Below are 25,198 nucleotides of genomic sequence, written 5' to 3'. Positions count from 1 at the left end.
CACCACACAATCCGCACAATGATAAGTAATTAGCTAAGTTGCCGATCTATCCGTTCTCCTGTGATCGTTCGGTGAAGATTAGGCTCAGGGGTTCACTAAATGGCTGTCGGTGCAGCAGGAGAGGACCAAAGATGTAACGTTCTCTGGGGAAGATCATGTGACCAGGCAGTCACGAGATACAATTGGTGCACTGATATAGAGAGGGCAGGGCTCAAAAAGGGGTGTGCCAGAGCCTGCTTCAGAAGAGGAAGGGGATGTGATTTTGTAAATGGTTGCTATATACAAAAAAAAGTGCTTGTTACATTATAATACATTAAAAATGTCATTCAGAGTTGTTTTTTTATTTTTTTACTGCTACAAGTATTTTCTCATAGTACAGAACTAATTTATTTATAAAAAAAAAACCACATGTAGGATATTGCTTGTTCTGCAGCTTTAAATTTCTCTCTTTCACTCCCCACCCCCCCTCCACGCAGGCCCTTCCAGGCCTCTCCGGTTCCATTTTGTAGCCATGGATACAGAGCAGGGTGGCAGCTTCTATTTACATGGAGCATCATGATCTTATTTGCTGGCATTTGACCAGAGCCAGACAGCAAGCTGGTATGTTGTATCTTGTATTACTGCCTCAAGTACGAGTGGGGAGTAACTGCAGCTGCGGCCACGCTCTGTCCTTCATGCTACACTGAATACCACTTCAGATATACTAACGTAGCCAGGTAACCCCCTGGGCTACTAATTTCTCTGCCTAACACGTAAGGCCTGGTATCAGCGCAGGCAGTGTTAGGGTTAATTCTGCACGCTGTTAGTAAGCCGTTCCCTTGAGAGAAAAGGAGGGTTACTTATGGCCTGGGTTCTGCCCATACGGTAAGGAAAGAAAAAACGAGGCGCTCTTCTGTGCTAATTAGGACAAATAAATAGAGTAATGGTGCAATAAGTGAATATTAAGTAAGAATAGTGCACATAGTGAATATAAAGTGCAGGAAGTAATAAAGATATAAATAATTATCAATGATACGCTGCTCGACCAATGCGGATCCTCCTTCAATCCTTCTAAGAAGCTGATTGTAGCATGTAGGGGGCGCAGAATCAATTGAAAGACACAAATATGCATATAGTGCAATATTGTAGTGATAATAAAGTATTTCGTTGAATATATTGTTGGACGAGAGATCAAAGCCACTGCTCACATGGCCCAGAATAGGTAAGCAGCTATAAAGGTATCTTTCAGAGGGGGTTCCCTCTCCCTTCTTGGGACACCGGTAGAAGAACTATCCAAACACCGAAAGCCTGTCCTGTCTATCCCCAACAACATCGGCGGATGCTCAGGACCTTCTTTGAATCCAACAGGTAGCACCAACAGCAGGTAACAGGAGTGAATTTCCCTTAGGGTGGGGGAACACGTGTTACATTCATTTAATAAAGATGGTCACTTGGTTGAACAACCCTCATTTTTAAAGATTTTTTTTTTTTTTTTTAAACAAATGCAGAGATAGTAATTTACTGTATGATCTTATTTGGATGCACTGGTGGAAAGAAACGCATTGGGACCTACGTACGAAGTGTTGCAAATGGCTTCTGTGGTGCAAAATCTTGCATTTCTGTGCGCTTTTACACTAACCAGAAACGTACATTTGCGCCATTTTTGTCTACGTGTACATATGTAAATTTTACTAAAAAAAAAAAAGAATGTTTCTGTGCGCCAAAAAAGTAGGAAGTGCAATGAAATCAGCAAGTTCCACTTGGCGTAAACCCTAAAAAGTCTGCTAATAGTGTGTACCACATATACCCCCACCCTCTGGAAGATACTGCTTCAGCTACAAGGTATTGTGGTGCGGCGTTCCAGTGAGGGTCCAGGAGAGCCGAGCTGTCTGCGATGGGATGGAGACAGCGGGTTTTAATTGCACTCATTAATTCCCTCGCCGAATTGAGAAACCGAAGGTCTCGCAGTCAACAGGGCTGAGTCAGCTGGAGATCCGATGTGGAGCTGCTGGCATCTCTCATGCTCCTGGAAGCCGGTAAGGAGTTAGCTTCCTCCGTCGCATCTTAGACACGCATCCCACAAGGATGACATCACGGCAACCAGCTGACCTTCAGGTTAAAGTCCCTGGGTATTCAGGTGTACTCTGGTGTTCCAATTCAAAGGCTAAACATCCCTACACATTTCACAACTGCTCAGGTTGCTTTCTTGGGAGGTATGGAGAAGGATGGGATCTGTACTCCCTTTTATATCATCCAAAATTAAATGTAGCGCACTTCCCCCCACCCTATGGGAGATATGGCGGCTACTGTGTGTGTGTGGTGCGTTACCTGTGGCTCACAGGAGGCCTGAGCCTCCGCTGCTGGGAGCCTGGGCTGTACCTTATCCATCTGGTGACCGCCTCCACCTGTGTGGGATCCTACTAGGTTGGATAATCCCGTCACAGAACCCAATGCAATAATACACACACTGCTATAGATAACAGAAAAAGGAATAACAATATAACTCCCACACCAAATAGGCCACGCAAGCCGTAACCCCACAGTGCCCTCCAACACAGTGTCCACACTGAGATGCGATATCCCCCAAAGTACTGAGGTGCGTCATGGCACCCAACCACCCTGGTGTCCACAAGAGTCAACCCACCCAATGTGTGTGACAGCGCTGCCCAGAACTAAAGTGTGATTTGTTGGTGCACTTGAAGATACCTGCCGGGTGCTCCAGCGCCCAGTAGTGCCGACTGAAGACAAGAGTGCCGTCCGGTCCCACGCCATCGTCATCAGCGAAGAGTCCGCCTCCACGTGGGGTGGTATCCGGCTAGAGGGTCCCACTGTGAAGATAGTCTCGTGCCTTGCGGTAGTGGTATGGTTCCAGACTTACTGTGTCCCTGACACTATAATTGCTAAATGGGGCTGTGTCCCTGTCTAAGGGCCTGTCCCTGTAGCAGCCACAAACTTTACAGGGGAGTTGGGGGCCTACCTAGGGCCTAGGGGGGTCTCTAGCCTAGTGCAGGGACCACAGACACCCTGCACACACACCCTACCCTCTCCTTGTCACAGCTCCGACTGGCGTGGTCTCTTTAGCGCGCCAAATGTACCTATTCCCTGACAGGGGAATCCTGGTGCCCTATTGGCTTCTGTGTGCCACCTGACTGCAGCCCCTGGGGATTCTGGGGGTTGAAGTCCTCAGTGGATCTATTCCCCTAATGGCCGCCTCGAGCGCCTAACACTGCACATGCGCAGCAACTCGCGCATGCGTGGATACTACCAAGATTGCGGCCCCCTGCAAAGGGAGATGCCAGGAGCCTCCGACGACACAGTTGCCCCTCTGGACACACCCGCAATGCACCTGCACTCATGGGAGTGCGCACAGCCCGACACCTCGCTCCTGCAGCCTCCCAGACACACCACCCTCTCTGGCCACATAATAATAAAAAAATAATTAAAAAATGAACCCGTTGGTTGCTGGATTTTGTCCATAGGCCTGCAAAGGTAGTGCCTCTATGGCAGGGGTGCACAATATTTGCCCGCTGCGCCCCCTGCCTTTTAAAGGAGCATTGACTTGTTTTTATTTCCCCCCCACACCCCAGGTGGGAAGCAGGGGGTCTCCGGAACTAAAACACGTTAATTTTAGCTCTGGGGACCCCCTTTTTCCTCTAGACATTTACATTGGAATATGATGCCTATATCTGACTTCTGTTTAAAGGTCATGCTGCCCCTTCTGATGTAAGTGTCTTGGAAAGCAGGCTGTCCCTGGAGCTGCAATCAATGCAGTTCAGCTCTGGAGATCGCTTGCTCTAAACTCAGAAAAAGAATCCCAAAACTTAAAATATGCCAAGAGGCATTGCCACTTTAATGGAACCCCTACCTGGCCATGGGGGTACACTGCAGCTATATTCCCTTGTCCATACTACATACTCTCAGGAGCTTTCGATCAGCTGGGATTTCAGCCAGACACCAGGCAATATACGTGCAGTATAATTAATAGGCGCCAGTACCCCTTTTCTTAACAAACAACTGATATTTACCGAAGAGTCCAACAATAACAAAAACATGGTCCTTGATCGTATGCTTTTATTTGCTCTGGTGGTTCCCATAAACGTTCACATATATATCTTCAAGAAAGTACAGGAATGTAAGGATTCTGCTCGATCTGTTCGATCCGTGCCGGGTTTTGTTGCGGCTCGGGTTTTCAACTCACCTGCCCTTTCTGCTCACTGTTGCCATTTTGGATATTTGCAGCCTGCTATATAAGTGTAACGAGTGCTCACCACAAACAGGACGGGACCGCAAGGCTGTGGTGGGGATGTTGGTAACAACTGGGCAGCCACGTCCGGAGTGCAGAGTGGTAGTCGTGTAGCTGGGTCAGAGTAGGAGAAGTCAGAATGGTCGAGGTACTTGCTGTGGTCTAGGATTGGAGAGATTGGATAGTCGTTATGTGGTGCCGGGGTCCAGGGGTATAGAAAGTAGAAATCCAAATGCACACCGAGGTCAAGGGTCAGAGAGGCGGAGGTCCCGATACAAGCCGAGGTCAAGACAGGAACAGGATAAGCAAGACAAGGCAGCAATAGGGCTGCAGGGTATTGAACAAGAACAGCCCCTAGACATATTCAGTCCACTGGTAAACAGGGGCGGGGAGAAGTGCAGGTGGTAATAATTGCTGATGCAATTAACCCATCATGTGCCAAAGGTAGTGTGGCGCCTGCGCGCAGCTTGCGTGCGGTGCGCTTCACCTGTGACGTCATGAGGGCAAAGCCTGAGTGAGTTCCGTGTGGTGTCTCCCAGCCTGGCAGAGCGGCGCGTGTTAGGCGCTTCTTCATAGGACGCGTCACAGGGCGGAGCCTAAGCACTGGGCGTGCGGTATCCCTCAGCCAGGTAATGCGGCGTGCGCCACCCATCCCGTCACAGGGTGCATCACAGAGACGGGCAGACAAACAATCCTCACAATAAGGCTGCAGTTCCTAGTGGGAGTCGCCTAGCAAAGTTCTTAGGTTTGCAGCTATTGTTGGTCATTGCAGTCACGCTTTACCCTATTGCCTGTTTTGATTCACCAGTTGCTCACCCCTGACCATGACCCCGACCTTGCTGCTTTCTGCTTGCCTTGACCTTCCAATCCAAACCATTTGACGCGAACCTGGTGTCCTGGAAACGCTATATAGACGATATCCTCTTTATATGGGATGGTTTTAGTATGTTACTGGAGGAATTTATTTTGTATCTTAACAGTAACAATATAAACCTCAGATTCACCCATCAATACGACTGCTCCAGCATCGAATTTCTTGACCTTGTTCTTTATGTGGATGATATGAAACTTTTAAGTAAAACATATTTTAAATCTGTTGACTGCAACACTTACATTAGTAAAAGTAGTTGTCATCATCCCAATTGGACCACAAATGTCCCTTCAGGCCAGTTCATGCGATTACGTAAGAACTGTACTGATATTGGGGTCTTTGAAGAACAGTCTGCCATGCTGGAGCAAAGATTTTTAGAGAAGGATTATGCGCCCACTGATCTTAATATTGCAAAAAAACGAGTGAGAGAAATTGATAGAAGCCTACTTTTAAAGCCACATCCTCGAAAAGAGATGAAGTCCAATTTTATTCCCTTCATCACCCAATTCAATAGTGAACATTTTAGATTAATACAATTTTGAACAAACACTGGCACATTTTAAAGGGTGATCAGTTCCTTGAGGATTTTTTACCAGACCGTGCCCAGGTTGTTTACACCAAGGCACGCAATATTAAGGATAGAATTGCTCCAAGTATGCTTAGACCCTTATCCACTAATGAAACATGGTTAGGAAAAAAACCCAAGGGCTTTTTTAAGTGTACAGGTTGCAAAGCCTGTAAATGCTGTAAAAATAAGGCTGATTGTTTCACCTCCTACGTGACCAAAGAAGTATTCAAAATAGATAATTTTATTAATTGTAAAAGTACATCTGTTATTTATTTATTACAATGCCCATGTGGTCTACAGAATAGAGGCCACACAATTAGACTCCTCCGGGTGAGGGTTCTGGAACATATTAGAAACATTGTGAATGGTTTGGAAAATCACAGTGTTCCTTTACATTTTAAAAAGTTCCATGACTCAAACCCGGAGGGTCTGAGTTATCTAGGCATAGATATGGTCACTTTACATTGGAGGGGAGGCAATCGTATTCAGGAGATTTCTCAAAAAGAAACCTTCTGGATACATAACCTGCGTACACTCAGACCATGGGGACTTAATATTGATATTGATCTGGTTTCTTTTTTGCACTGATCTTTATATACAGGCATACCCCGGTTTAAGGACACTCACTTTAAGTACACTCGTGAGTAAGGACATATCTCCCAATAGGCAAGCGGCAGCTCACGCATGCGCCTGTCAGCACGTCCTGAACAGCAATACCAGCTCCCTACCTGTACCGAAGCTGTGCGCAAGCGGGGAGACTATAGAGCCTGTTACAAATGCGTTATTTACATCAGTTACAGTATGCACGTATATGACGATTGCAGTACAGTACATGCATTAAGTGGGAAAAAGATAGTGCTTCACTTTAAGTACATTTTCGCTTTACATACATGCTCCGGTCCCATTGTGTACGTTAATGCGGGGTATGTCTGTATATGTGTTTTTATATTATGGACATTTTTAAAATAGGGATGTATATATTTTTCTATATGTATTTTTCTATATATATTTGTATATTTACATTTTTTTAATTTACATTTTTTATATTTTTATATGTAATGTATAGATTTTTATGTCCATTCATACTATACTAGCACATATATATTTTCTTATGAAGTACTACAGTATGTATATTTATTTAGGGTCTTTTATGATTTTTTATGATATTTCTGATTTCTTTTATATGAACTGATTGTCTTCTTGTCTTCACTTAGATTCCTTGGTTCCAACCTGGATATTTACATATAGAATTTGTATTATGAATTTTCATTGTTGATTTTTATTATATAATTCTTGTATGTATTTTCCATTATATTAATTATTTATGTACATTATGTCAACCTTCAGTGTTTGAGCTGTTGGTTAGTATCAGGTGTTCTAATCATTATGTATTGTATTGATTGACTGGCTGCTATTTGTATGGGTATTTCTTGCGCTATTGGACATGGTATGCGTCATGACGTCGCCTCTCTCCGCCCCTTTTGGGAACTATTTAATGTTGTGAGACTGTGCGTATCCATACACCCCTGAAGAAGTCCGGATACCCGGATGAAACGTGTATGGTTACCAGAATCTGCGCTGTGATCCGTGAGCAGTGTGGAACTACTGCCATTCCTTGCCAACAGCCGTCTCCCCGCTGAAAGGCTCACGCGCTGCCGCTGACGTTAATCACGAAGCTTGTCACCTCCCCTACCATTGGAGGATAGCTGGAAAACGATCCGTGACGTCAGACGCTGCCCGGGTGCGGAAGTGAGAGAATCTATCCAGAAGAGTCGAGTGAAGCTGTGCAAGTGGCGTCGTTCCTGAACCCTGAGCGGTTACACTGCTGTTTTTTTATTGTGGAGCATGTGAGTGGACTGGATCTCACTGCTCTAGATGTGTTTGTTTATTAAACTGTGTTGCACTATTATTTTTCTCTTTTCTTTTGCCATATGCTGTCTACTGTGATCGGATTCCTGTGAACTACATTTCCACCTATGAGAGGAGTTCTTGCGCTCCGTGTACTTCTCCTGTTGCCCTGACCTCTGACTGTCTCCTGGACTTTGCAACTCTGTCACCAGTTCTGACCCCTGCCTGCTTACAGACTACAGATACTCTTACAGGACTCTGCCCCTGGGCTCTGGTTGGTTTATTTGCATCCCTACCTCAGCTCTGCGGATCCGCTTCCTGATTTGAGACGAGCATCTTCACAAGGAGGCAGCATTGGTCCCAAGAAAACGGCTTTCAAGTCCCTTTAACAATCCCTGTGTGGGCTGTTTGTCTATAACTTATTAAACAATCCCCAGGTGGGTTGCTTGTAATAAGAATGTAGGTGACACATTGATAGCTCACCTCAGTTTAGCACTGAAGACTATGCTGGGTGAGCTAGCCATTGACTTGGCGTCTGTAGATGTTGACCCTTATGGTCGGTTATCTTGCTCACCAACGTGGTTGTTCTTCTATAAGAGAAAGGTAGGATAAAATCCCAAAAAGCGGCGCTCCAGCGAATGAGATACACCAATATTGGTATAAGTTGATGATTTTTAGGATATGGAGAATTGTGTTTCAATTGTGGTAGTATTGGACCCAGTGCAAACGCAGGAGTGTATAATCAGAAATATTGTCTTATAGTGAGGGACTGTTTAATGCCTATTGGCACCTCACAAGACAGTAAAAACTCTTACCTGCTGTACTGTACAGGTCTACAAGTCCCCTTGAATCCATTGGTAGGGAAATGACAATACTCACTGAACATGATCTTTACTCCATTGGTGCGTGCATCACGCAGAATAGGTACACAGAGGCTTGAAATCCAAAGATTTGCAGCGGAGCACAGCTGAGGAATGGGGCCAGCACCAGCAGTTGAAGGGTTAAAAATAAGTATTTATTGAAGCATGGTATACACGGAGGGGAGACAAGACACACTCTGACGCGTTTCAGGCTATGCAGCCCTTTTTCAAAGAGTACTCTTTGAAAAAGGGCTGCATAGCCTGAAACGCATCAGAGTGTGTCTTGTCTCCCCTCCGTGTATACCATGCTTCAATAAATACTTATTTTTAACCCTTCAACTGCTGGTGCTGGCCCCATTCCTCAGCTGTGCTCCGCTGCAAATCTTTGGATTTCAAGCCTCTGTTCTTCTATAATCGTGCACATCGCTGGCGGTCTATTTTCTGGTGACTCTTCTGTCTTCAGACGTTACAGTACACCACTGAATAACACCACAGTAATTGTGAATACATAGGAACCATAAAACTTAAGAACATAAGTACTACAAACTAAACTGAAAGGGATGGGCTTGTAATTTATAACTACAAAGTGGACTCTTCATTCCCAGTGATATCATATGATTAAGAGGAATAAAATGGACCCCAAAAATGGTACACTCTCATCTCTTATAGAAAGCTTAAACCTTTTGTAACCTGACCAGAGGAGTGAGTTTCATCCTCTCTATTTGAATCCTTGATGTCCTCATGAAGCCTATTTAGGGTTTGATATAAAAATAATTATTATTTAAAACTCATACCATGATCATATACTAATAAACATCATTATACATGTAAACAGTCGTCTTGCATTTTAAAAAGCAGCAATTGGGGCATTGGGCTACCAAATTAAAGAGTCACTTTTCTGAAAAGCCCACCTGACTATCCGAGACCCTCTTTGTTCCATCCCCAAGAACATATTTCACTCTATCCTTATATATACACTTCTTCCTAGATGCCCTAAAGGTATTACTCTTTCTACCCACTCCCTTCTGGCTCGAAATACATGCCCAGTTACTTTTAATATGCTCTTCCACAGCATGCCGTAACTAGTCCAAGCAAAACTGCTCTATCATATTAGATATATCCCCGGATATCATTAACATGTTCTCGTATTCCTTGTTCCCCACAACGGAGATGGGATAAGGATATCTTATAGGACACTCAAGGGTGTGCACAATCAAACAGCTCCTTGGTCTCAGTATCATATATATATATATATATATATATATATATATAGAGATATATAAGAAAAAAAGCGCCAAATCCTAGTGCATTACTGTGCAAAAATCGATATATTTAATTCCCAAAAATCTCAATAAAAATGAACTCACAAACATAAAACATTTAAAAGCATTGTATGAGTAATACTCATGCTCCTAGGACCAGGAAACGCTGCTTTGCTGCTGTAGTCCCTCCGTGACTCCACTGGAACAGAATGCTGCCTCCGTTGTTCACTGCCTGCAGGAACTGACGTATCAGGCGCTCCACGATGGTCTCTCTCCCGGTACACACCACCAGATGATCTTTAGTTCCCACCGGGGACGGTAGATGCTGCGGACCAGCGGATGACGTCACGGGAATCGTCCAAGATACCGGACCGGTACAGATTCTCAGCAGTTCAAATGGCAAGCGTTGGAAAGTCCACTGCACACCTTCCCTACGCGTTTCATCAGATTGAAACGCGTAGGGAAGGTGTGCAGTGGACTTTCCAACGCTTGCCATTTGAACTGCTGAGAATCTGTACCGGTCCGGTATCTTGGACGATTCCCGTGACGTCATCCGCTGGTCCGCGGCATCTACCGTCCCCGGTGGGAACTAAAGATCATCTGGTGGTGTGTACCGGGAGAGAGACCATCGTGGAGCGCCTGATACGTCAGTTCCTGCAGGCAGTGAACAACGGAGGCAGCATTCTGTTCCAGTGGAGTCACGGAGGGACTACAGCAGCAAAGCAGCGTTTCCTGGTCCTAGGAGCATGAGTATTACTCATACAATGCTTTTAAATGTTTTATGTTTGTGAGTTCATTTTTATTGAGATTTTTGGGAATTAAATATATCGATTTTTGCACAGTAATGCACTAGGATTTGGCGCTTTTTTTCTTATATCTTTCTATGCAGGTGGAGAGGGAAGTCGTTGTGCCCTTGTAAAGAAGCTGCCTGTCGGTCCTAATAGTGCTACTGTTACTCCCCAATTATTGGACTTATTTGTTGGACTCTAGAGGACTATCTGCATTGAGCAGTTTAAGGAAAGTTCACAGCACCACACACATTTTTTTGTTTAAATTGTATTTTTTAGTTGCTTTGATTAGACATTCATTATGCACTATTGGTATATTAATTAATCTCATTATTTAAGGATATATTGTATTATTTTATCATTATATTAATTCATTAATATTGTGTTTATATATTTATAATCCACTAATAGTCTATTTATAGATACCCTATATTTCTGGCTATTCACACACGAGCGCAGACCTTCATTGTATATATTATATATATATATATATATATATAATCATACAGGTAATTCAAAAACTTATGGTAGACGGCCTTCTCTTCTTTGGAGGTCAGATGCTCTTCCCACCTGTTGGGGACAGTAGGTAAGGCCAGAAACTGCATTTGTGTTAAACCATCAATTTTGTCTGTTCATAACCTGTTAATATTCTGTAGTCAGCCTTTTGCTGAAATATAATTTCTAATGTAATCAGCTTCTGCCAAAATACATTTCTTCTTTCCTTGCTAAGATACTTTTTGTGTTGTCAGTTTCCTGCTGTTTTAGTCAGTAAACAATAAGACTGGTTCTCTGAGAGAGGCAGGATCGTCTAACAAAGTTGCTAGAGAAGCTCAAGGTTTTTGATAACAGACAATGAATGGGCAATGTATTTAGACAGTGCCTGTATTGGGAGAATTACGCCCCAAAATCATTCCACTAATATGTCCTGCCCATAAATCATGCCTCTAATCTAAGCCACACCCAAGCCACACCCAGGTTACACCTACGATACGCCTCTAACCAAACTTTTCTTTTTTCTGTATAAAAATCTTTACCCTATGCTTAATAAACTGAGGTGGAAGGATTGAAACACTGTCTGTGTGTCGGTTCTTTCATTTTCCCGGGCCTGTACGTTTATCAGATTGGAGATAACAGTGCTAGTGCGTGTAAAAGCTTCCCGGGGAGTCTGCAGCAGGGCGGTGCTGTGTGTTCGTATCTAGTCACAAGGCCTCAAGCCCTTTTGGCAGAGGAAAGGTTCCTTTCACCACCAATGCACTATATGGTCTGCAACTGTTGCCGGCTGCAGCCATGGGTTTTTAGGTGTGTCCTATCTACAAGTTGTACTCGGGTTGTCTTCCTAACTAATGCCTCTGAGCCCCTCTCACTAGCTACAGCACCAGGGCTCAGAGTGCCAGGACCACTGGGATCAGAACCCGCAACCTCTGCAATTTAGGGCAACAGCTCTGGCAGGGAACTAAACCAGCTGCTGGATAGCTCCACTGTCGCAGCAGTTTTTTGAGCTCTGCCTGACTTCTGCTCACACCTGTTGGCAATCTGCCTTGTATTTTGTAAGGATTTTCTCTACTTCTTCCCCAGCTTCTTTTAGTTGTATTTACATCTTCCCTGAGGCCTTCCTATTCTTCATGGATTTAATTGCCTTTGCCAATTATTCTGGAAGGACCCATGGTACACCATCATTGGTGTTTTTTTTCCTGCTGTTCCTCTTCTGGATTATGCTCTGTGTTATGTATGTTCTCATAGAGATTTCATTTAGAAGTCCTCAACTTTCTTTATGATAAGTGCACTGTCTTGTATTATTGAGCCATTGTCTTGTTTAATGTCTTTCTGGGATGATTTCCTTCTTCTCAATCATCTTAAGTCATTGCTTAGTTGCATTTTCCTACATCTTCAGTTAGCTGCCCATGGATCGTCTTGCACAGCTCTGCATATTAAGTTCTTGTTCTTGTGTCTTGGAATTGCTTCATTTTTTGCAGTTTCCTCAGAAACTGGTGATATTTTCTTATCCAGTTTTTCTGTGCTTCCAAATACAATCTTCATACATTTTTCATAATTGGTTGTTATAGTGGACTCATGCTTTTTGAACACGCTGCAGCAATTTTTTTTTTAGCTCTTGTTAAAATTCTCAGCTGTTATGCTTGAGGTTCTTGATGATACATAGTTACATGCAGTAGTAGATGAGGTTGAAAAAATACATACTGTATGTCCATCCAGTTCAACCTATGTTAAATTTAGACGACAGGTACTTATCCTATATTTGTATTTACAGTAAATTGATTCTGATCTTCATTGTTTTAGTCTTCTTTGTATTCAGTTTCTTCTTTCCATCTTTGCATTCAGATGTAATTTTCAGCAAACCAGTCGGGGATTACTTTGTGTCAAACCAGTTAAGTACTGTGGGGTTTTCAGTCTCGTGTATCTTGTTAGCTAGGATATAGTCAGTCAACGTCATTCTTTATTCCATTGAGTCCTTTCAATGTCCAGTTTCTGTTTTAAAGAATGAATTCATGCTGTAGCAATTTTCACATTCAGCAAATTCTACCATTCTGTCTCCACTGTCTTCCATCCTGTTGCCGTAACCATACTTGCAAACTAATGCTTCGTCTTTCTGATGGACACCAATCTTTGCATTGAAATCTCTCATAATGAGATGACCATTTCCTTTTGTTATGTTGGTTGATTTCATGGTATACGTCTTCCACTTCCTTGAGTGATTTCATGATGGCGCATACACTTGGATTTTTTGAAACCTGGATCTTTGTTTGTCTGTTGAACATCTTTTCTTCTTATTTTACTAAGGCTAACTATATCCCATTTAATGTTTTCAAGCCCATCTTTCAGTTCTTGCAGCTCTGCTTCACTGGAGAGTCCAGTAGTTGTAGGATGGCAGCTTCTGTTTAACTTCTGGGGATTCTTAGCACCCTCTGCCTTCATACCTTCTTCCTGAACACTGCCAAGTCGGGGCATATTGCGCACTCCGGAGAATAAAGGCCAATGCTTTTCGGTCTCTTCTATATTTGGTGGTTGAGGTATTACTTGTCATGCTGTCCTCATTTATATGTTGGCAAGTACCTTTCCCACATCAGCCAGGTACAGCTCAACCCCCTTATAACGCTGTATTGGGGTCCAAAGAATCACATTGCATTATAAGCGGATCGCAATAATCGTGCTGTAAAGAATTAATAAATTCATAAATACGAAAATTGGGAGCCACGTTTGCATCACCTTATAAGCGGATTCATGTTGTAACGGATTGCGTTATAACGGGGTTGAGCTGTATATTGATCAAGCTTTCATCATATTGATGAGCCTACCAGCACAAGTGCCACTATATATTTTCTTGAACACCCAATACCACCTTCCCGCTACTTTAGGCAGTGAGATAAGGATGGATATATATATATATGTATCAAGTCATTGGTATTGTAGTTTGCACTCACGTCTTCGAAAGACGGCAGATGCTTGTCCCATAGATGAAGTATAGGCATACAGTAACCATGGGAATCCTGATAACAAAAAGACAGCACACCGCAGATATAATCCAAAAAATGTGTATTGTGAACACAAGGCAGCCAACATTGCGGTCCTTGTAGAGGGACCTTCCTCAGGGCAGTGCCCTGAGGAACTGTATATATGTTCTCTTACCTTAAACATTAGTAATTATTCTGTAATATAATTTCCCTTTACACAATTACATCAGTGCTGAAAGATTTAAATACCACAGAGTTGGAATATAACACAGAACCTATATGTTGTGTACCTGATAAAGATTTGTGCTGATATGCACCTTTTACATGACAGTATGTTTTCGGAAATTCACACAAGTGCATATGGTTTTAAAGAGTTTTGAAGAAGTAACACATCAAAGCACATAAAAGGGCACTTCTCGGTTTGTAAGAGGAAATGTCAAGAAGGAAGCTTAGCGTGAATGATAGTAAAGCTGTTTGTGACTGTGGTTATTCTCGCCTTTGCACTTCTGCTCTTTCTGGTGGTTCATTAAACTTGATCCCCGTACACATTTTGTTTTTAAATGCATCGACAAAATAATAAATGAATGTGCAAATAAGTAGGTGTACTCAGCATCAAATCATAAATTAGCACTGTACAACAACTAAAAGCCTGGGGCAGAAGTGATTCTGAATCTTATGTACCACATTGATCTTGGTTATGTCTGCTTCCCTCCAAGAAAAAGATTTTTGATAAAGACACGGCGCCAAGTTTTTACATTTTTTTATTGCTGATAATATTATATTGATGGAATAAAAAATATTTCCTGTAGAGCAGGTGGCAGCCATTTGTTCTATGCACAAAATTCCTACAACAATAAAAGCAGATATCTTTACCATTCTACAATATAGAAAGTAAATACAGAAAATATGTTTTTTTTTCTTTTTTTTTTTCAAAATAAAAGAATGGGGATTGCTCCAGCCAGATTTTTTTGACGACTATTTTATTCTGTTCTAAGGTGAATAAATACAATATAGAACAATAACTTGCTGTTAATTAAACTGAAGTATTTTCATGGGAAACTATAAATAGGCTGCTTTAGAAAATTTAGAAAATTGAAGATTAGAATAAAAAGTTATCCGTGTACTGAAGCATTTTGCATTGCTTAGGATCAGAGTTTACTGTATGTTTAGATTGTTTATGCCTAAAACCATCTCTGGAGTTATGTCAAAAGTGATCAAAATCTATGTGGTGTGTCGTATTGCTATGCAGCAAGGAAAAGGATTGACCTAATATTTGTGAAAGACTGTACATTTTAGGACACTCCTTTTCCTTGCTGCATATTCCATAAGTGCATTTTAATATAGTGTCACTGAAACATCATAAGGGTAGGTTTACTGGCTCATCTGCTTTACATAGCAGTTCCTTGGAGATGTATGGCTCCTCCCTTCAGGACAGAGCCCCTACCAATATTCCAATTAGTACAGGTATATTACACTTCAGTATCAGTCTGCACATCACCCGTCAAGAGTAGGTTAATGTATACGGCTGGCAGAAAGAAATATATGTACATTTTATTATACTGTATTAACACCTGGGAATTTTGTGCACCCACAGTTTACCTCTATAGTAAGGTAACTATGATACTGGCGTTAGCCAGCTTTTAATGGCACTACTCACAAAAGCATATGCTTTATTTAACCCCTTCAGGGCTTTCACACATTTTTCACCAGTCCATGGAACAATAATTACATATATTCAGTGTAAATACAGTACCTGCAAATTCAGTTATGCCTTGACGTTGGCTGCAGGCTTATAAAAATTTGGACAAAGGGTTTAACTAAATAACACTTATTCATGAGATTACTATTTTATTTTAGCCTAATTGGCAGGAGCGCAGGAATCGTTTTTTTTTTCTTTCTAACTTTGGTGTACACAGTTCCAGCAGAAGTATTGGTTTTGCAAGAATGTGTATTCACTTTACGTTTTAAGAGCATCCAGGGATCCACAATACGGGAAATAATTCATCAAAAGCAATTATCCCACATTTAGAAAAAATGAAAAACTCTTTTTGGTATAATTTAAGATCACAATGTTTACACATTGCATGGAATACCACCTACACATGGAATACCACCTGCACATGGAATACCACCTGCACATGGAATACCACCTGCACATGGAATACCACCTGCACATGGAATACCACCTGCACATGGAATACCACCTGCACATGGAATACCACCTGTACATGGAATACCACCTGCACATGGAATACCACCTGCACATGGAATACCACCTGCACATGGAATACCACCTGTACATGGAATACCACCTGCACATGGAATACCACCTACACATGGAATACCACCTGCACATGGAATACCACCTGCACATGGAATACCACCTGCACATGGAATACCACCTGCACATGGAATACCACCTGCACATGGAATACCACCTGCACATGGAATACCACCTACACATGGAATACCACCTACACATGGAATACCACCTGCACATGGAATACCACCTGCACATGGAATACCACCTGCACATGGAATACCACCTGCACATGGAATACCACCTGCACATGGAATACCACCTGCACATGGAATACCACCTGCACATGGAATACCACCTACACATGGAATACCACCTACACATGGAATACCACCTACACATGCAATACCACCTACACAGGCTGAGGAACTGAAGTGTAAATTTCTTAGTAAGAATTACCCCGAGCATCTTTTGGATGAGGCTATAAAACATGTCACTAACTTGAGAAGAGAAGATCTTCTTGTCTATAAGAAAAAAGACCCGAAAAATAACTTCTTTGAGAATGTACCATTTATTACACAATATAACGACATGGCACCAAAGATTAAAAAAATAATCAATAAACATTGGCCAATTCTCTTGAGGGACACTGTTCTAGCTGGAATTCTACCTCCAAAACCACAAATTATATTCACCAGGGCGTCAAATTTAAAATCCAGAATAGCTCCAAGCTGTCCACTAATTCAACAAAAAGAGAAAAGAGCTATGATAGACAAAGTTTTTTTTAAATGTTCTAAGTGTATGGCATGTACATACAGTAACAATGTAAAAAGTTTTAAATCAAACGTCACTATGAAGGAATATCCTATCAAGTCACACATTAACTGTCATATGTGTTATGTCATATATTTACTCCAATGTCCTTGTGGCCGGCAATATGTGGGAAGGACAGGAAGAACGTATCAAAGGAGAGTGTATGAACACATATACAATATAAAAAGAGGATTGATAACTCATAGCGTATCCCACCATTTCCTCACACATCATGATAAAAACCCTAGCGGTCTCAAATGCCAAGCTATTGAGACTATTTCTGCTAGTACAAGAGGTGGTGATAGATTACAAAGATGCAGTATGCGTGAGGCATACTGGATATATGAGCTTAAAACATTATCCCCTAGAGGGTTAAATGTTGACTTTGAGTTAGGGGTGTTCCTATAATATCAGGTGGACGTTTTTTATCCTTCCTTCCCCCCCCATTAGGGGTTTTTATATTTTACTGTTTACTGCCAAATGCTATTGGTATAAATTATATTGTCAAATAGCCACTATTTTTACCCATTGTTTTTATGTTATGTTAAATGTTGTGTAGGTAACTAATGTTTTATGTTGTGCAAAGCTGAATCAAATGACAGTGATTTAATATGCTTATTGGAGTACACCCATGATTGCACTGATTGACAGACCAATCGGAGTCAAGTTGAGGGTATTTATACCAGCATCACTGCCGTCACTTTATATCCCGAGGAAGTGTGTTTAGACACACGAAACGCGTAGGGCATTTTTATTACTATTTTGGACATTTTAGTTGATTATATGACAAGCAGTACAAGCGCTGAGTGCCCTGTTTGAACGATCGAGGGGCAAGGAGGTGCGGATTGCCGTTTCCTGCAGCTTCACTGGAGATTGCCAGGCTTTGACGTCACATCTGGCGACGTCACTACCGGTTCGCCACGACGGAGACGTCACTTCCGGTTATTGCCAGCAAAGAGATACGGAAGGAATACAAGGCTTCCAAGACACCCTGCGGACCCCAAACACGTGGCTACCAGCCTCCATTGACTCAATGCGATTTTATATCTGCCGTCCTGTGAGTGTTATCTAGGTTTTAACCCGCCGGAGCGGCGTATCAGCTATTTGTCCTACTATTTTAATCTTTAGTTAAAATAAATTAACTTTTATTATTAGCTTTGCTTAGTGTTGTTTGTCTAGTTGTGTCTGTTTGTCTTGTCACTTTGTGCCAGCCAGTTTGCAATTTTATGTCTGTATAATTTGTTTAGCTGTGTTGCACTAAATATTTCTTTTCTCATTACATGTTCCACTTCCCCTGCATGAAGTCCTATCTGAGCACCCAAAGATTTAGAGACTGTTGATCATCTTGGGACTGGAACTATTTCTACTGGTTATCCAGGATTCCATCATTTTGGACTCATTAGGCGCCGGTATCTCTTTTGTATCAACAAAATCTGATATGATCTGTGTAAGAAGAAAAGATTCATGACATGGCAGCCTATATAGAGCAATAATACACCTTATTGCACGATGTGAAGTGCATCAGTGTTGCTTAAATTATTGTGGAAGTATTGCAGATTTTTTTAATATATTTTTACAGGGTTATTATTTGTTGTTGAAATTTGCTCCCCTAACATAACAGCACTATTTGAATGCAAAACATATAGCACTGTTTGATATAGGGCAATCCATGACAGTGACGATGTTATCGAGAGATGGCCAAGGCCAAAGACAGACTATACATAATTTTTTAAGAACAGATTTTGAAGGCAGATATCTTACACAACTAAAATATAGAAAGAAAAAGACAACTTTGTTTTGCTTGTGTATTTCCTCCAGTGCTAAGGTAATTTTGAACTATATTTACAACGCACTCTTCTGCCATATAAAACCTTGCAGCCCATTGACATGAATGTACATTAAGATGTCTTCCAACACCAGAAGATGTCTTATAGCAGAAGACAGCTTAGTAAATATGTTTCTTTATGCCTCGAGTGCCTCGGTATACAGATGGGATAGATCAGCAATTTTACTGGAAGTTCTGATCTGTCCCAGATGGTTGACATGGCAAGTCCCTGCAGCCTGCTTCCTCAGGCCAGACAATCTCTTGAAAGTCTTCTTGAGACATCGGCACCGGAGCTTTTTAGAGCGTTTAATGGTATGCTTCCCAACAATAAAAGTAAAAACACCTGCAATGGTTTTTGTATGAAAGTGCAGTATACAAAATATTTTCTATTTTTTTTTTTGAAACTTCACGTTTTCCACAATAAACATAACCATCAAACAGAGCGCCTGTGACGTGGTTGTTCCTCTTTCTCCTCCAACAGTATTACATGCTGATATGTTTATAAATGTCAGCACACCTACATAGACCCCTGTTCAGCATTCAAGCAGACACTACTTCGAAATTTATTTCAGGCTGCACATGCATTCAATTAAAAACCATTGGAACTTTCCCTTGAATTGACATTTCACATAATTGTATATGCAATTTATAATAGTCAATAACCTTTTCTTGGGTTTCTGTGGTGACCATTTGCCTACGTTTAACTGTGCCTGTGGTGAACAGCATACACGGGGATGCGAATGTATGAACATGAAATGGTTCCTCTTGCGTGTCACCCACGACCATTTGAAATGAGAGCAAGTAACCATTACACTAGGGGAAGAGAGCTATTTAATTCTGCATCGTCTTAACTTTCCCTGGTGGTTATCTATTGGTGGGAGTTGTTTTTCAGAAAAAAGTTTGTTTTTGCACAGTGTGGCTATTTTTTAATTTCACTGACTCAGTATTGCATTTCCTGTGTGTTTTATATTTTTTTGTTAGGTTTACTCAAAGTGAAAAAGTATTATGGTGAATACATTATGCTGGGAATTTCTTTGATTTATTTATTTATTTAAATTGTCAAGTTACTCAAAAATTCTTCCATTCCCCATGACAATTACTGTATATTAAATCAGAAATGCATTCCCAAAATTAACTAGCATGTCATTTTCAGAATGAGATTACATGAAATGTGTATGCATGAACTAGCTCTCAGTTTCCATTTACCAGTATAGCCAGGGCTGGTTTCTGGCTACCAGCTTGCCTCTCTGGCAGTAAGCCCTGGTAAGAGCAGGCCTGCCAGTAGTAATCATATGTTTTCCCCACTCACTGCAGTACCCTTGAGTGACAGGGGGAGGAGGTGGAATTAGGCCTGAGCATACCCAATCCTGGGTCAGACCTGGTGCCCTCCTCCTGGCTATACTTCAGGGGGATTGCCGCCCAAATTCAGTAGTGCCTCCGCGTTTGAGAGAGGCAGGTCACACAGCAGAGTGCCAGAGTATTTGGCCTTCTCTGGTCCTCTTCCCATCGGGGGAGAGTGAGTGTGGACCTTTCCTCTGCTTCTGCTAGAGGGGCAGGGAAGAGCAAGAACAGCTGCGGGGGCCCTTGACCCATAGTGGATGTCCAGGGAACATCCTACAGCTGGATAGGCCACCAGAGGCTGCATAGGACAGAGGCCTGCCGTGACTGTATTGTACTGAACAGAATAAAGCGTTCCTGTTTCATATACCTCCTGTCTGGTGTGTGATTTATTGGGGAAGGAGAGGGAGTATTTCTACCATAGATCGCTCCACACATCTGGAGCTTGCGGCAGATGGAGGCGCTGCACTGCTAGAGAACCATGTGGGGTATGTACCCCAGGAACCTGTCCTGTGTCCCCACAAAACATCAGCAGACGACTCTGCCCTCCTGCTTACCAACAGCTAGCATGCACCATACATGCTGTAATAGCAGAATCTCCTATCTGGTGGGGGAAACACCGTTACACCAGTAAACGTCAAAAGATTTCACATGGATTTTGCTTACTTTGGAGGAACAAAACTAGGTTTGTTGTCATGTTATATGAACAGAATTGACTTACTCAGAAGCCCTAGAACCTTCCTAAAACTCCAGCAGTTTTTGTTGACAGTGATGTGCAAAGTTGTCATAGTGTAATTCACAAATGTGGTCTCAAATACCGTATTGCAAGAGATTTGTGAAACACACATTTTCTTTTAAATCTTACTAAAAACTTTAATTCTGTAATGTGTTTACACAAAAGGAGCAAAACTTTGCAAACCTTAATGTCATTTGTACACTGGGACTGGATTAGGTATATGCATATATTGGACTGGCCTGGTGGGAATGTGGGGGATCCTCGATGGGCCCCATTGTCTGATGGATCTCAAGATTAAGCCGAATAGCAGTAGAGTTCAGTATTGAACATTAATTCTTTGTATGCTGCAAAGGTCCCCGGCATCCAATGCTGTGGACCTTTTGGTGTCAGGGTCATGGGAACGCAAGTGTAGCAGTCACATAACCAACGGGGTGGGGGAGGGGACAGCTGGGACTCCTGTCCCAGACCCAGTAAGTAAATGGGCTGCTGGCAAACCCCTTGCAGAGGGGGCCTGCTGGAAGTTGTCTTTGGAAGTGCCATTGTGAGGCTAGCACTTCCAAAGACAAGCATGCTATAGGAAAGGGGTGCGCAAACTTTCTGCAATGTGCCCCCCTTCCTGCTCAGCCCCAGTACTCACGCCCCCCCCTTACCTAGAAACTGGCATCATTTGATGCCGCGTTGCCATTGCGTCGCCTGAAGCCAAGGTAAGTAAGTTAGAGGCCTCGCATGCTCCCTGGCATTTAATTTAAATGCTTTGGGGAAGAGCAAGGGGCCTCTGTAACTGCCGCACCCCCCTCCTCCCCCAAAAATTATATTTTTCTGTAACCCTGCTATAGGCAGTGGAAGGGAGGCTCCACTGACAGGCCCCCTCAATCCTCCAGAGCAGCAGGTAAGCAGAGGGCTTCTCCCCTCTCTCTCCCCCCTAATTTCCCTCTCTCACCTTCCCCTCTTCCCTCTCTCCCTACATTTCTCCCTCCTCTTTCTCTGTCTCCCCCTGCCTCCTTGCCTATCTCTCTCCCTGATCTCTTTCCCCCTCTCTCTGTCTCCCCTTCTCTCTTCCCCCATTCTCACCCCTTCTCCCTCACCCTCTCTTTCCATTCCTCCCTCTCTCCTCCCCTCCCCCTTTCTCCTCCCCTTCCCCAGGTCCATAACTACTCCCTCCAGACTCTTATCTTCTCCCCTCCAAACACCCAACCCCCCCAGGCTCATATCTAATTTTCTCTCAGGGACACCCAGTTTGCCAGAGGGGTATAAGGCTGGGGGGGTGCTTCTTTAATTTGTCCTGGGTCCCAAGATTTCTCTTGGCGCGACTCTTGCACGACTGTGATTTACACTCTAACCCTGGAAATGGAGGAGAAGGTTGCAATTTCCCCTATAAACATCAATGACTTTGTGGCAACGTCATAAGACCCCCAGGATCCAGCTTAAAATGGCGTGGCCCAGACGGTTTAAAATTATGTTCAAATGTTTTATGTCAGCATAAACTCACAGGGGTCCATGTTAAAATGGATTTGAAGCAAAAGGTGACACGGTGTGCTCATTTGCATGTCATTACCCAGAATCCCTAGCTGCAATGGAAGCATTGTATGCTGGGAGATAATGGTGAAAAGCAGGGTTGCAGACCTGTCTAACACGTGTAAATGCGCTCACAAGTGATATTTTTATTCGCTACTATATAATGTTGCCAAATCCAACCCGACAAAGATAAAGTGCCTGACGGGTGAGAAACGCGTCAGAGGACCCTGCATCTGTCTGCTGTTATGTTGCTCAATTAATAAATACTTTTTGAAGTGAAACTTCTTTGGTGGCACCTAGTCCTGATGGGACAAAACTGGAGAGATGGGGGACGAAATGTTAAACGGAAGTGACGTCACGTAATGGACGCCGGTCCCCTCACACGTCCCCTGTCACATGCGGCGGTAGCCGCCGGCGCCGCTCCTAATGGCCGCCGCACGCAACCCCAAACCTCCCCACCACCCCCACGACTGCTGTCATATGCAGCGGTGATAGCCGCCGCTCCTAACGGCCGCTGTTCCCCGCCCGCTGCCATGCCGCGCATGCGCAGATGTGATGGCGCCGCTGACGGACGCCACACATGCACAGAAGCGGCTGGCAGCGGCGCCGTTCCCCCACATGCTCCCGTTCGCCCCACACGGCGCCATTCCGCCCTCCACTGATGCGGGGTTCACAGGCCCCCTGCGCCCGCAGGAAGCGGTGGCACACGGCGCAAACCCGGGCGCAACCCGCTCGGCGCCAGGGGCAGGCTCCTGCTGCTGGAAGAAAGGGTGACCCGGGTGGGCCCGGGTGCATGTACCCCGCGGGGGGGAGGGGTGCGCAGAATTTGCGGAAGGGGGGGGAGGCTGTGCGCAATGTTACACCCCGCCCCTGGCTGCAGCAGGACAAACACACACTGACTGACACACACACACACTGACACACATACACACACACTGACACACATACACACTGACTGACACACATACACACACACACACACACATACACACACACACTGACTTACACACATACACACACACACTGACACTGACTGACACACATACCCACACACAAACTGACTGACACACATACACACACATACACACACACACACACACACACTGACTGACACACATACACACACACACACTGACTGACACACATACACACACACACACACACACACACACACACACACACACACTAACTGACACACATACACACACACACACTGACTGACATACACACACACACACACTGACACTGACTGAAACACATACACACACACACTGACTGACACACATACACACACACACACACATACACACACACACTGACTGACACACATACACACACACACTGACACTGACTGACACACATACCCACACACAAACTGACTGACACACATACACACACACACACACACACACACACACACACACACACACACACACACACACACTGACTGACACACATACACACACACACACACACACACACACACACACACACACACACACACACACACACTGACTGACACACATACATACACACACTGACTGACATACACACACACACTGACACTGACTGAAACATATACACACACACACTGACTGACACAATACACACACACACATACACACACACACTGACTGACACACATACACACACACTGACACTGACTGACACACATACCCACACACAAACTGACTGACACACACACACACACACACACACACACACTGACTGACACACATACATACACACACACTGACTGACACACATACATACACACACACACATATATACACACACACTGACCGACACACACACACACACTGACTGACACACACACACACACACACACACACACACACACACACACACACACACACACACACTGACTGACACACATACATACACACACACTGACTGACACACATACATACACACACACTGACTGACACACATACATAAACACACACTGACTGACACACATACACACACACTGACTGACACACATACACACACACTGACTGACACACATACACACACACTGACTGACACACACACACACACACACACTAACTGACACTGACACACACATACACACTCACTGACACACATACACACACTCACTGACACACATACACACACTCACTGACACACATACACACACTCACTGACACTGACTGACACACACATACACACCTTGACTGACACACACATACACACATTGACTGACACACACACTGACAGATAAAAACACAAAAAACACAGCGCACAACGCTCATAGTGCATTAAAAATTATATTGACATAAACAATTGATAAGGTAAGTTTTGTGCGTACATCAAGGTGATGTTAAACAAGCATTTTAGGGATTTATGTTACCCAAACACCACGTGGAAGCCGGATTAGATGTCATCACAGGTATTGGAAACTGCTTCGTGACCACCGGTTCCTATTGGGTAGGTATGGAGTCTATCAAAGTCCCTGCTCACACGGAGAGTCCAGCACATCTGCAGCTCACACAGGAATTGCTGCTTCAAACAGAACTCCACACCAGCTAGGTTCCTCACTCTATCCTCCGTTCGGGTGCTTCCGGATTGGTGACGTCACCGGAGGGTTTTCACCGGTACTCGCGCCGGTTGCTGGATCAGCTCGCGGTAGTGGGGCAGTATATTTAAGGTAAAGTACTAGCACACCCGTGGGTTTCTTCATCAGGGAATATTAAAAGGTGGAGATCGGAGGATTGAAATACCCCACGCCATTGCCCCATTGGTCCATCAAACAGTCGTCTCCACCAATGGGAGAGCGGCGGGGAGGAGTCAATATCCCGGTC

The sequence above is a fragment of the Ascaphus truei genome, chromosome 1 (genome assembly GCF_040206685.1).
Source record: "Ascaphus truei isolate aAscTru1 chromosome 1, aAscTru1.hap1, whole genome shotgun sequence".
Classification (NCBI taxonomy): Eukaryota; Metazoa; Chordata; class Amphibia; order Anura; family Ascaphidae; genus Ascaphus; species Ascaphus truei.
The sequence above is the reverse complement of the archived record's forward strand: the minus strand, read 5'-3'. Positions refer to the sequence as shown.